This window comes from Camellia sinensis, chromosome 2 (assembly GCF_055761805.1).
Source record: "Camellia sinensis isolate YWXY chromosome 2, ASM5576180v1, whole genome shotgun sequence".
NCBI classification, from domain to species: domain Eukaryota; kingdom Viridiplantae; phylum Streptophyta; class Magnoliopsida; order Ericales; family Theaceae; genus Camellia; species Camellia sinensis.
In genome coordinates, this window is record NC_138962.1 from 99132493 (window position 1) to 99144391 (window position 11899).

An 11899-nucleotide genomic window follows, 5' to 3' on the forward strand; every position below is an offset into this window, starting at 1 on the left:
AAAAAATTATGGCTAGATTTATATAAGAACAAAAATTGGTCTACATTTATACTTCTGTTCTACACCTTAGAGAATATAGAAAATGTAAAAATATATTTGGTAGAACACATGGTATTTGAGCAGTAATATTGACATATTACATATAAGTCGTAAAGTTAGTCCTATGTAGCCATCCAAGTCATCCACATTCTAGCAGGTTAGAGCATCCCATTCAGGGCTTTCAAAGAAAGCAAGATTTCACATTGATCAACAAAAGAAAAGGAGCAAGATTTCACCATTAATTATAACTTTAAAAACTCTATTTATTATCAACTACTCCCACCTCACACATGTCCACACACACATGCAAACATACTTACCAAGAAAACAAAAAACAAAAACCACCCAAATAAAAAAAAGAAAAGAAAAGAAAACTATTTATCAAAAAAAGAATACAAAACAAATAAAGCATACTATGATGCACAGACACCTCTTCTGAGGTCATATACAAGTGTCTGACACGCTGGAAAGAGTCGGACATACTGGGACGCTTGGGACACAGTGCAGACACGTTGGGACACGCTAAGTACATGTTAGGAACACTCTGAGAACACGTTAGGGACACGCTGAGGACACTCTAAGAACACGTTGAGGACTATTTTTTTCAACAAAAAAATATAATAATTTTGTTTATTAAAAAAATATATCTAAGGTTGATAAATTTGATAAATTAAATATTTGACATAAAATACATATTAAATATTTAAAAATATAACATATAACAAATGTATAAAATTATATGTTTTACATGTATCCCCAATGTGCTGTGTCCTGGAGTTTTTGAAAATTTGTATGTTCACGTGTCAGTGTCATGTCATGTATCCGTGTATGTGCTTCTTAGAGCATACCCATTTCCTATTTTGAACAAAACATACCTGGTAACTTTTCAAAGCAACCAAGGCCGCAAGAAAGAGAGTCCCATGCACTTGCAAGGGCATAGTTATGTCCTATGAAAAAAATCCAAAAAAGGAAAGAGAATTTGGTTAATAAAAAATAAATAAAATTAGCAAACAAGCTCAAGCTCTTTTAAAGAAAAACACAAGTAAAGGACCAAAGTTTATGATTTCATTAGCTATTACTGTAAAGTCTTAGCTACTCTATCTGTTAAAAGATGACATAATTTCTTAAAAGGTCTCAAAAGATAACATGAAGTTATAGACAACTTGTAACGCCCCCAAAATTGTAAACCTTTATATAGTCAATCTTTAATTAATTATTCACCGGTTTCCATCAAATAAATCCATTTCTCGTAAGATAATGCTTTAAGAAAAATATTATCTCTCATTAAGTAAATCTCGTTCTCATTGAACTATATTAAACTATTACATCTTATGTTCACGATACAAGTTATAGTTCACAAAAATAAAGATGCCCTAATGGCGTACAAGTTTCAAGGGAAGCCACTTGGTTACACAAAAGGGTGGACATTCAGTCCCAGCACACATTAGCTCGAAGCTTCAACAAATAACATCCAATATGCCCACGTGCTCCATTCAAAATTTTCACTGCCTTGTCACTTGGGCGGAGTCGCGCCATTAATTCCTGAAATGTTGTTAGTGGGGGTGAGCTAATGCCCAATAGGAAATACTATTAACAAGACATATAAATAATTGAGATGCATATGATCATGCCATGCACTTATTAGGATGAAATCCATATTTTCTCTTTTAAAACCAAAAATGTTCAATGCATGATTTACATTCAAAGTCTCGTCTACAAACATGGGGTGGTAAATACGCTATGACATCCTAAGCAAGAGCTGCAAAACCATACATACATCTATTGATTTATATACATAAAATATTCCCACATTTGCCAACTCTAAAAATGGCGGGGCGATAGGTACCCAAAACCTTCCCTCTCCACTTTCGCCGATTCCTGAAATGGTGGGCTTGTGGACAACCAAAATGAAGTTTTTCCACATTCGCCAACTCCATAAATGGCAGGCTCGTGGACACCCAAAAACCTTTCCCACATTTGTCCAGTGATATGCACAAGACAGGGCAATTGGGCACCTTAACTCCTAGAGCGGGTACCAAATACAACACACAACCCATTACCAAAACCCCGACTCAACTACCTTGACTCATATGCTATTCATCGCCCTTTCTAATACTTTCCAATCATCCACAAAATTTTAGGATCACAAGAGAAATTATGATGCACATGATGCATGAGTTTTCAAATAAATTTTCCCTAAGATTTGTTCAATCCACAACAACATTAATAATATCAACAACGAAAAGATTTCTCCAATCTCAACATTTATCAATCTCAATACATATACTCAAAGAGCTTCAAAAATATCATATCTTAACACCATTTCCATAATCCTTCACCCAATTTCATGATTTAAGAGTCAATTTGGCCAAACCCATTATTAAATAAAATTTGAAGACTAGGGTGTTTGGAAAAAAAATTGAGGCTTTCCCTCCTTTACACATAAAGAGTCAATATTCACCATTTCTAACAATAATCAAGGATATGCATAAACTTTTCCAAAATATGGAGGAAAACCACTTTTTATTCAACAATCCCACTTTATATCACAAAATCATCTCATACATTATTATAACTAAGAAAATATCACATATATATCTCAAATCATAAATATATCAAGTTAAAAGTACCCCTACCTCAAGAATGAAGACAAGAAGATGCAAACCCAAAGAAACACCTCGAAGAAATCGCAATCTAATCAGTCAAAATGTTGATCTTCTCTTGTTATTCACCTTTAATATAAGATCTATGGTCAATTCTTGGTGAAAAATGGATGAAATCAAGATTTGGAGGTCTAGGGTTTCAGGTATGGAGGAAAGGGAGAGAAGAAAGGAAAAAAGAATGAAGAGTTTAGGCCAAAAAGTGACTTTAAAGTGCCAGATTTCAAACTGACCACTCGAGCAGTCAAAACTTGGCTCGAGCAAAGAAAGAAAGCTCCCAGAATCTTTGAAAACCGCTTGAGTAATCAAAAGTTTGCTCGTGTGGACTTGCTTCTAACACAGTTACTCAAATTTCAAATGGGCAAAACTCCTTCATCCGGACTCCATTTTGGGTCATTCTTGTGTCTAAATCGAAGCCCCGGAAATGAGATTTCCAATGGTTTTAGCCTTACATCCAGATTCAAAGTGTGGAAAGAAAAAAAGGCAAAAGAGTAATTATCCAAATCAATGTTTTTGGCTTAATCATACTTTACCATTATGATACCACCTCAATCAATATTCCAAAATGAACCAAAGAGGCCCCAAGTACAATAATAAGAGTGTCAAGAGCTATCCTACTAGTCCAAGGAATACGAAGTGTTACACACCTTGGCATCGATACTTTCCTGTTTTAACATAATGCCATTTTTGAAAGCATTATACAAGGTTTCTTTGTAATTGCAGCTACAATAAGATTTGGAAGTTGATATTCTACCTTGCATTTTTAGCACAAAAATTGATTCCTCCATCAATGAATGGCAAATATAGGCATAGAATTTAGACGAATACAAACAATGAGCAATGGCTTCCTAATTTGGCACCAAGCTAGTAAATGGTAAATGACAATGACTTCAATTTATATATATATATATATATATAATATCTAACAATCTAGTAGAATAAATGTATCCAAAGGGAAAATCTCTCATTTCAAACATTTTTACCATGTCATGTTTTGGAGTTTGCCAAAAGAATTCTGGAGGGACAAAGCAACCAGGGATTTCTCTTCAGTGTTTAAGATGTTGGTCTTTGGTCAACCCCATTATCTGGAAAAGAAAACCATTTTTATCAAGAGACCATTTATTACTATTAAATGAATTTCCCCTTTTGATTTCTTCTTGTTCTTTGTCATATCGCCCACTCCCCAACAAGTTTAAACAGATCAACATGTAATTTTGAAGAAGAAAAAAAAAACTCTATAAGAATATATTAAACAAAAAGTTTGTTGTAGGCCAAACTAGGTGGCTTCATAATTGTCAAATGTTGTCTAGCATACAAGGAGAAAGGTTTAAAAACACAACGTGATATTTTACAAAGTTTTGCTTCTTGCAAAGGCGTGGAAGTCTAAATTATCAAAAGTCTTGCCTAAGTGTGTGTCTTAGGGAAGATTTTCAATTGGTCTGTGGAAAGAAATTCGTTGTCAATTTGCTTGATATATCTCTTATTCCTTTATCATATACGAGATTTTTCACTATGACTGGATAAAAGTAAAACAATATATTTAATAAAAAACCTCATGACATTTCTATAATTCGTAAAATAACAACCCATTCCATTTAAAGTTGTAGTTTTCTACAAAGACAGGAAGCCTTAATTTAAATCAGAACATACAAAGTACCTTGAGAAGAGCACAAAATCTTGCAATGTAGTGTAGACAATGATTATGAATACATCCAAAAGTTGTTTCCACAACAATAAAGCCCTTTACAACAAAAAGGTAATAACAAAAATAGTTAGTTGATTTCGCTATTTAAACTGTCCACATATCCTTTCTATTATTTTCTTCACAAAACACTTAGAAAATACATAAAAATATATTTTACAATTGGAAACTGTTAGAACAATCTTCTATGTATAATAAGAAAAACAGAAACAAGTCAAACAAATAAAATAAATTTTCTTACAGAATTTATTTACCGAAAACATATTTAACAAAGTTGATGATCAAGTCGAGTGTATGACACTCTGTCTTTAAGATAGATTCGCCACCGTACAAGTGCTTACGGTATGATGGCCTCTATCTCTCAAGATACAATGATCTTCGCAATATTGAAGCAGCACTACACTCAATTCTGCACAGCGAATCAGAACCTATGTTCTGTAACTCTCTTAATTCTCTCAAAAACTAATATGAAGAATAATGCAAGAGAGGACAAAAAAACAGGATGGAATTGAATTAATAAATTCTGGAAATGGGTTGCCTTTATATAGGCTGTTAGGAACCTGTTCGGAAAGGTCCAAACTAGTGCAACAATGGCAAAGGGTTGCCATTGAAAACTTTTCGTTTGAATCTGAACAGACACACCTGTTCAGGAAGAAGAAGAAATAAAACTGGAGGGAATTTGAAAAAAATAATTAAAAAAATTCCTTGCAAAAAATATATACACAAATATCTTTTGACCCAACGCACAACCTTGACCCAACCCAGATCTGAGCCAGTGGGTATGGTGGTCACCAGTAGGGTTAGCTTTGTCTAGGTCCTCCCCCTCTACAAAACTTGGGTGCCTTAGTGCCCAAGCCTTTCTAGGAACTTAGATTATGTAAATCCTTTCATCTTCCTTCTTGTTTCCTATGTGGGACAAGGGAATAACAACAAACGTAGAAACCCACCAACATGAGTCATTTCCAATGGCTCACTTTGGCGTCGATTTCTCATTCACCCGTAAATGGTTTTCACCAACCAAATACATAATATTTATGTTCACATAGCAATGAACAACTTTGCCTTTGGATCGACCAAAAATAATAAGTGGGTTCCACTTAATTTTGGCTCCAAATTTAGCAAAACCTCATGGCTATAAACCATTTTCCCAACAGAAAGATCTTTTTTTTTTTTAACAAGAGTCGCCACCTTGAGCTATGTATTGTTATAACCTTGTAAGTAATCAGCCACATACCAAGCAAAAAACCCAATCATTGTGATTGTTCCAAATATTCCAGCAAATAAAAAAAGAATAATCTCAAAGGCGATACATCCATCTTTTGGCTAAACTCCTAGATCAAGAATAGAAAATTTTAAGCAGCGCATGGTTAGAACAGAGTAAAGAGGGCTTAATGACCAAACTTCTGCAGCAAAAGGGAAATAACAGTCATTGAATTGAATTAATTTGCACCTCCTCAACTTTGATTGAACATGAAGGATATTCGAACATGTTTTCCATGCAAAGATTTTCACTTTATGCAGAAATTTCAGCAACCAAATCTTTTTTGAAAATGCCCTTTCAAAACTCCCAGCATCTGACCTGACTTGTGTTTTTCTGCTTCACAAAACCATCTCCAAATGATATGCCAACTAAACAGAAAAAAGGCCATTTTTAGTAAAGCACCAAACCAGTATATCATAAGCAAGCCTTGGGCAAAGTGGGATTTTACAAATCAACTCAACTTCAAAATCCAAACAAAAAAAGCACTGTTTGATGAAAACTTCATAAATGAGAGAGCAAACCTTAGCATCAGCATGCAAGAATTTTGTAACAGAAATAGGTTTGTAAGAGTAAGGCCTTGGAATCCATATATCTTTCCAAATCTTCATAGACCTTCCATTCCCAATATGCCAGTGTAGCGCAGCCTCCAAAAAATACTTTGCACTCCAAATACTCCTCTAAACAATGTCAATGGTTTACTCCTCAAGCTAGCTTTAGAAAATTTGAATTTGGATAGTATGCAACCGCCAACCTTGCTTAGCTGAAAGAGCTTTATTAAAATCCCATCTTACCAAGCTAAATAGCCAAAAAGCAACTATGTACAATTTCTCTCTTCTTTGCTTCTTTCTTTCCTTTTCTGTGCTTTCTATTGCCTTTGATCATGTGGGAATTCTCAGATGTGCACTAGTATTTCTGCCTTCTTTGCCATCTATCTTGAGTCTTTCCATAACAAACCTCCATATTCTCCTGCAAAGTTGCAAGCATCCTCAAAAACTTACTGCAAGATATGGAAACAAATCCATAAGTTGATAAGATGTTCAAAGTAATATACATGAACACAATTGTAGTGAAAATTAATTATATCCTAGAAGGCAAGCAAATTTGCTTAACAAAAAATAAATTGAAATTGCAACCAAGCTCAAGCTCTTTTAGAGGAAACCACAATTAAAGGGCCAAATTTTATCATTTCATTAACTATCATTACTTGGAAGTCCTTTCATTTTTTTTAGAATTCAGCTATTTCATCCCATGTTATCTTCTGAGACCTTTTAAGAAGTCATTTCCTATTTTACCTGTTGGAGTAGCTAAGAAAAAGTTTGGTTTCAAAAGATAAGATTAAAAATTACAGACAACTAGAAATTGATACTGGCATGTTTTGTCGTAATACCATTTTGAAAGCATTATACAGGTTCTTTTGTAATTTCAGAAACAGTATAAGATTTGGAAGCTGATATTCTACCTTACATTTTCAAGCCAAAACTGATCCCTTCATTGATGAATGACAAACTTATCCCTTTACCGATGAATAACATTTAGGCAAATACAAACTATGAGCAATATCTTCCTAATGTGGCACCAAGCTTGAACAGCGTAATCGACTATTTTTTAAATAGCCTATGATCTAGTAGAATAAATATATCTAAAGCTAAGACTCTCATTCCAAACATTTTTTAATATTTCATGTTTTGGAGTTTGCCGGAAGATTTTTGAAGTGGCAAAGTAGCGAGGATTTCTCGCTAGTGTCTGCTAAGATACTTTAGTCTTTGGTCAACCCCATCCGGAAAAGAACCCGATTTTATCAAAGATTAGAGAACTATTTGTTACTATTAGATGAACTTCCCCTTATGTTTTCTTCTTATTGTTTTCCACATCACCCACTTCATGACAAGTCTAAACAAATCAACATGTAAATTTAAACAAACAAACACAAAAACTCTATACAGTATGCCAATTTCTAATAGTTTCCTATATTTTTTTGAATATTTGCCTTGGATTTGAGTTCTAAATAATACTCCAAGTAGGGTAGATGGTTTCTCAACTCCCCTTTAATAAAGGAAGCCTAAATCCCTCCAGCTACTAGGACAGATTACCCACATGGATTTTGACAAGATTACGTGTGGCTTTGTAACTGTCAAATGTAATCCAGCATGCAAGCAGGATGGTTTAAAAATACAACTTGATATTAAAAAAAAAAAAATCCCTTCTTGCAAGGCATGGAAGTCTTAATGATCGAAAGTCTTGCATGACAATGTGCAATAGGGAGGCGTTTACAATTGCAGTCTCAGGAAAGGACTTTATTCTCAATTTTCTTCATATATCTCTTGCTCGTTTATTACTTATGAGAGCTTTCGCCATGACTAGACAATAGTATATGAATATATTCTGAAAAGAAATTTAAAAAAAAAAAAAACCCATGATAATTCTAAAACTCAAAAAATAGCGACCCATTGCATTCAAAATTGTAGCTCTCCCCAAAGCCAAGAAGCATTGAGTTAAATCAGAGCAGCCAAAGTCTTTTATCAAGCATAATTCTGGCATACCTTGAAAAGAGGCACAAGATCTCGCAATGCAGCTTAGACAGTAAGTATGAATACATCCTAGTTTGTTTCCACAACAACAAAGCCCTGGAGAGCAAAAGGGTGACAACAACAATAGTTAGTGGGATTCACTATTTAAACTGCCCACATAGGCTGTGTTTGGTTTAGTTTTGAAAGTAATTTTGAAACACAAGACTGAAAAGAGTTTTCAAAATTTGAAAATTTATTTGGTTGTATATTTTGAAATTAGTTTTGTAGGTTTGTAGTTTGGAATGATTTGAAATTTTTTTGTAGTTGAATAGATGGGTATGAGAGAAAAAGTGATTGATTGATGTGTAGGATGTGAGAGAATGAGAGAAGAGATAGAAAAAAGTGATTGAAAATAATTTTGAGAAAATTGTAAAACCAAACAAATAAGAAACCATCAAGAAACTCGCTCATTTCTAGGAATAAACTCGCTTTCAAGTGAGATCGAATCTCTCAAGCATACAAATCTTGAAGAAATAAAAGAAAAACAACTCAAACTTATTATTACTTTCTATTTACATAATATTTATTTATACTTAATAAAGATAATTTGTAATTGATACCAATCTCTAACAAAAATTCATATTTTAACAAATATATTACAACTAACTAAATAGAGAAAAAAAAAATTAGAATATAATTATATATTTAATAATTTAATATATAAAATATATACATGCTCCAATATAGGTATGACAAATTTTGTGTTTGCTTGTTTGTAAGTTGAAAAGTTGTTTAATAAAAATTTAAATATTAAACTAAAACAAATTATTTGATATGTATAAGATCAAATTTAAAATTTATTATTTTTTATTGTACCTTTTAATTTTTATATTGTGATGGTAGAGGATGCAAATATAATAAATCCTCATTTGTGATAAAAATCTGAAATTGGTAATGAGAATACAAATAAATAAATAAAAATGGTAGGACAGATTTTGTGTTTGTTTGTTTGTACCTTGCAGGTGGCTGCTTATACTTCCAAATCTACTTTAGGAATGTATTGGACGATGGGCCAATATTCTTTCCCCTTTGCACACTTCTGTTTCAGTATTGGATTACAATCTACGATCCACAGTGACAAAAGCGAGGGAGGGAATCCTTGTTCTGGAAAGGTCGCAAGCTCAAGGCAGTGCCAGATCCATAGATGCAAAAGAGAGGGAGGCAACCCTTCCTTTGGAAAGGACGCGAGCCTAGGGCAACTCCAGATTTCAAGTGTTTGGAGAGAGGTGAGGTTTTGAAACTCCTCGTAAGAGAGTCTTTATAGCGACCCCGGTCTTTTCTCTTTAGATTATTGTATCCGGACTTAGGTTCCGTGGATCCTGTCATTACTTATTGGTTGTTGTTGTCCTTTAATCTCTTAGTATTTGAATTATAGGTTGTGTTGGGCGGGTCTGTTACAGGTTGGTTGATTGTTGATGCCAATAGGTGATGCCCAGATTTTGGCCTTCACGCTCGAGCGGAGGTTTTAACGCTCGAGCGGGCCCTTCGTTGTTGCTTCTCCGCTCGAGCGGGAGTTTTAACGCTCGAGCGGGATTTTCCATCTCCCAGTATTTTGCTCTGCAGTTCTTCCGCTCGAGCGGTAGTTTTTACGCTCGAGCGTGATCCCTTGTTTTTGCTCCTCCGCTCGAGCGGGGAGTTTGACGCTCGAGCGGGTGCAGCGCCTGCAAAACTTCTGTAAGGGTGCAATCGACGCTCGAGCGGCTTTCTTCACGCTCGAGCATGATTCTGTGTCTTACGCTCGAGCGGGGCTTTCTACGCTCGAGCGTAGAGTCGACTACATCAGTCCGTGATTTCACTTTTCTGATCACTTTTTGACCTACCTTTTCATCTCTTAACTTTTAAAAACCGCCCCTTGAGAGTCTCTCTCTCTACTCTTACCTTCTCTCCAAGATTTGATCTATTTCCGGTGGTCTTCTACCCTAGTTCCTTTGGAAGAAAGGTAGAGCTTCACGAGATCTTTCTTTTAATCTGAAAAAGAGAGGATTTGGAGCACTTTGGATTTTGGGTCATCATCTCCATCTTCTCTATTTTAGTTGTGATCTTCAAGGTAGGGATTTCCTACTCTATTCTATAAGCTTTGTTCTAAGTTTTGGTATTTTAAGATGTTGAGGTCACTTAGATAATTTTGGGAAAAACCCTAGTTGTATTAATTAATTAATTTGTAAAATTAATTTAAGGGAATTGGGGAATTTGGTTAAATTCATGAAATTGATGAATTCATAGATTAATTGGTGTAGTTGGATGATTTAAATCACTCACCTATTAAATTGTTGATATATTTATTTCCAGTCTAGAAATAACTGTTTTGGGCTATCGGTGGAGGATAGTCATGATTGTTGTAGACATTGCATGTGGATTAGGAATAACTGAAACTAATCACATTGGTTAAGTCATTAATTTGACTATTGAATTAATACTGAAAATACGTGTATTGGTTGAGCATTGCATTTGCATATTGTGTGGGAGGAGATAGGGGATGTACTCCACGGTTTAGGGGAAGATAGGGGATGGACCTCTAAACCGGATTTTTGTTTGGGAGGAGATAGGGGATGGACTCCATTAGCACCATTTTTATGTGTGCTTATTATATTGAAGTGTTTTTACATGATTATTGATACAGCACTAAAATGTGTATCAAATGGGAAGTATGAAGTGTTTTGATATGAGCATGAGTCTCATTTGTTTTGTTAATATTGGAAGAAATGTGATTATGATATATAATTCACTGTTGTAAGTTTGGCCAGGTTCTGAGCCATGTTGATAATAATGGAAAGTGAAATGTGTCTTAGACATTAGTGTCATGAGACTGTTTAATAATAAAATTGATTATCTTGATTAACCATCTACTGAATGCTATAGCTTTATTCAATGCTTATATTTGGTTTAGTATTTTTCTACTGGGCTGTGGCTCACCCTTTATGGGAACATCATTTTCAGGTTCAGGTGATAAGCTACCTCCACGGACTTAGCCTGGAAGGATTTGATGTTTGGGATGTTGAAGACTTGTCTTTAGTTATATGTTTTATTTTGTTATTTTTGGGATTTCATGTAAACATTCAAGCCTAGGGCTTAACTTGTAAATGAGTTAGTACTCATCCTTTTTGTGTCCAAGCGTTAGCTTGGAAAGATGTAAGCCCTTAGGGCATTTATTTTGATGTTGCAGGATGTTACAAGTAAAGTCTGTCAATAAGAATACTCTGATGACTAACTCAAATGATTCTTTTTCTTTTATAAATGCATGTTAATGTTATGGTTATTATGGGTTTATTTTGAGGGCGTTACAACTTGGTATCAGAGCGTACCGGGTTTGAATACTTTGGGTACGTGGGAAGTGATTAGTATCACAATGGGTTCGTCTCGTTTGATAGAGACTTAGTGTAATGTTATATGCTTACGTGATAACATGTTTATGTGACTATGTGGGTATGGAATGTAGTTTCTAGGATGGTGATTTGACCCTTGAGTTTCTAGTAGTCTTGTTGGAAAGGCACTTGATCACTGCTGCTTCCAACCGGAACTATAGTAACGCATTGGGACTATCATTATCCGGGAATGAAATTCGTAGGTGTTTATGTGATTATGTGCTTACGTGGAATGAATTATTGTTGTCCATTGTATTAGGACGCGAGTGTTTAGCTTTGGCACATTTATTAATGTGCTAATGTCTTTG

The 11899-nt window shown here is 34.6% G+C and overlaps 1 long non-coding RNA gene across 2 annotated transcripts; it reads right to left on the reverse strand.

The window, feature by feature from the left end:
• Positions 1–5654: 5654 nt before the first annotated feature.
• LOC114309060 (uncharacterized) lies at positions 5655–9485 on the reverse strand. Of its 2 annotated transcripts, none has more exons than XR_014361402.1 (5): positions 9185–9485; positions 8203–8286; positions 6454–6659; positions 6184–6369; positions 5655–6030 (listed from the first exon to the last, which is right to left on the reverse strand). It is a non-coding gene; the product is annotated as an uncharacterized LOC114309060 (long non-coding RNA). The 2 variants fall into 2 exon arrangements; XR_014361401.1 differs by having other exon boundaries at positions 6184–6373.
• Between the last annotated feature and the right edge of the window lie 2414 nt (positions 9486–11899).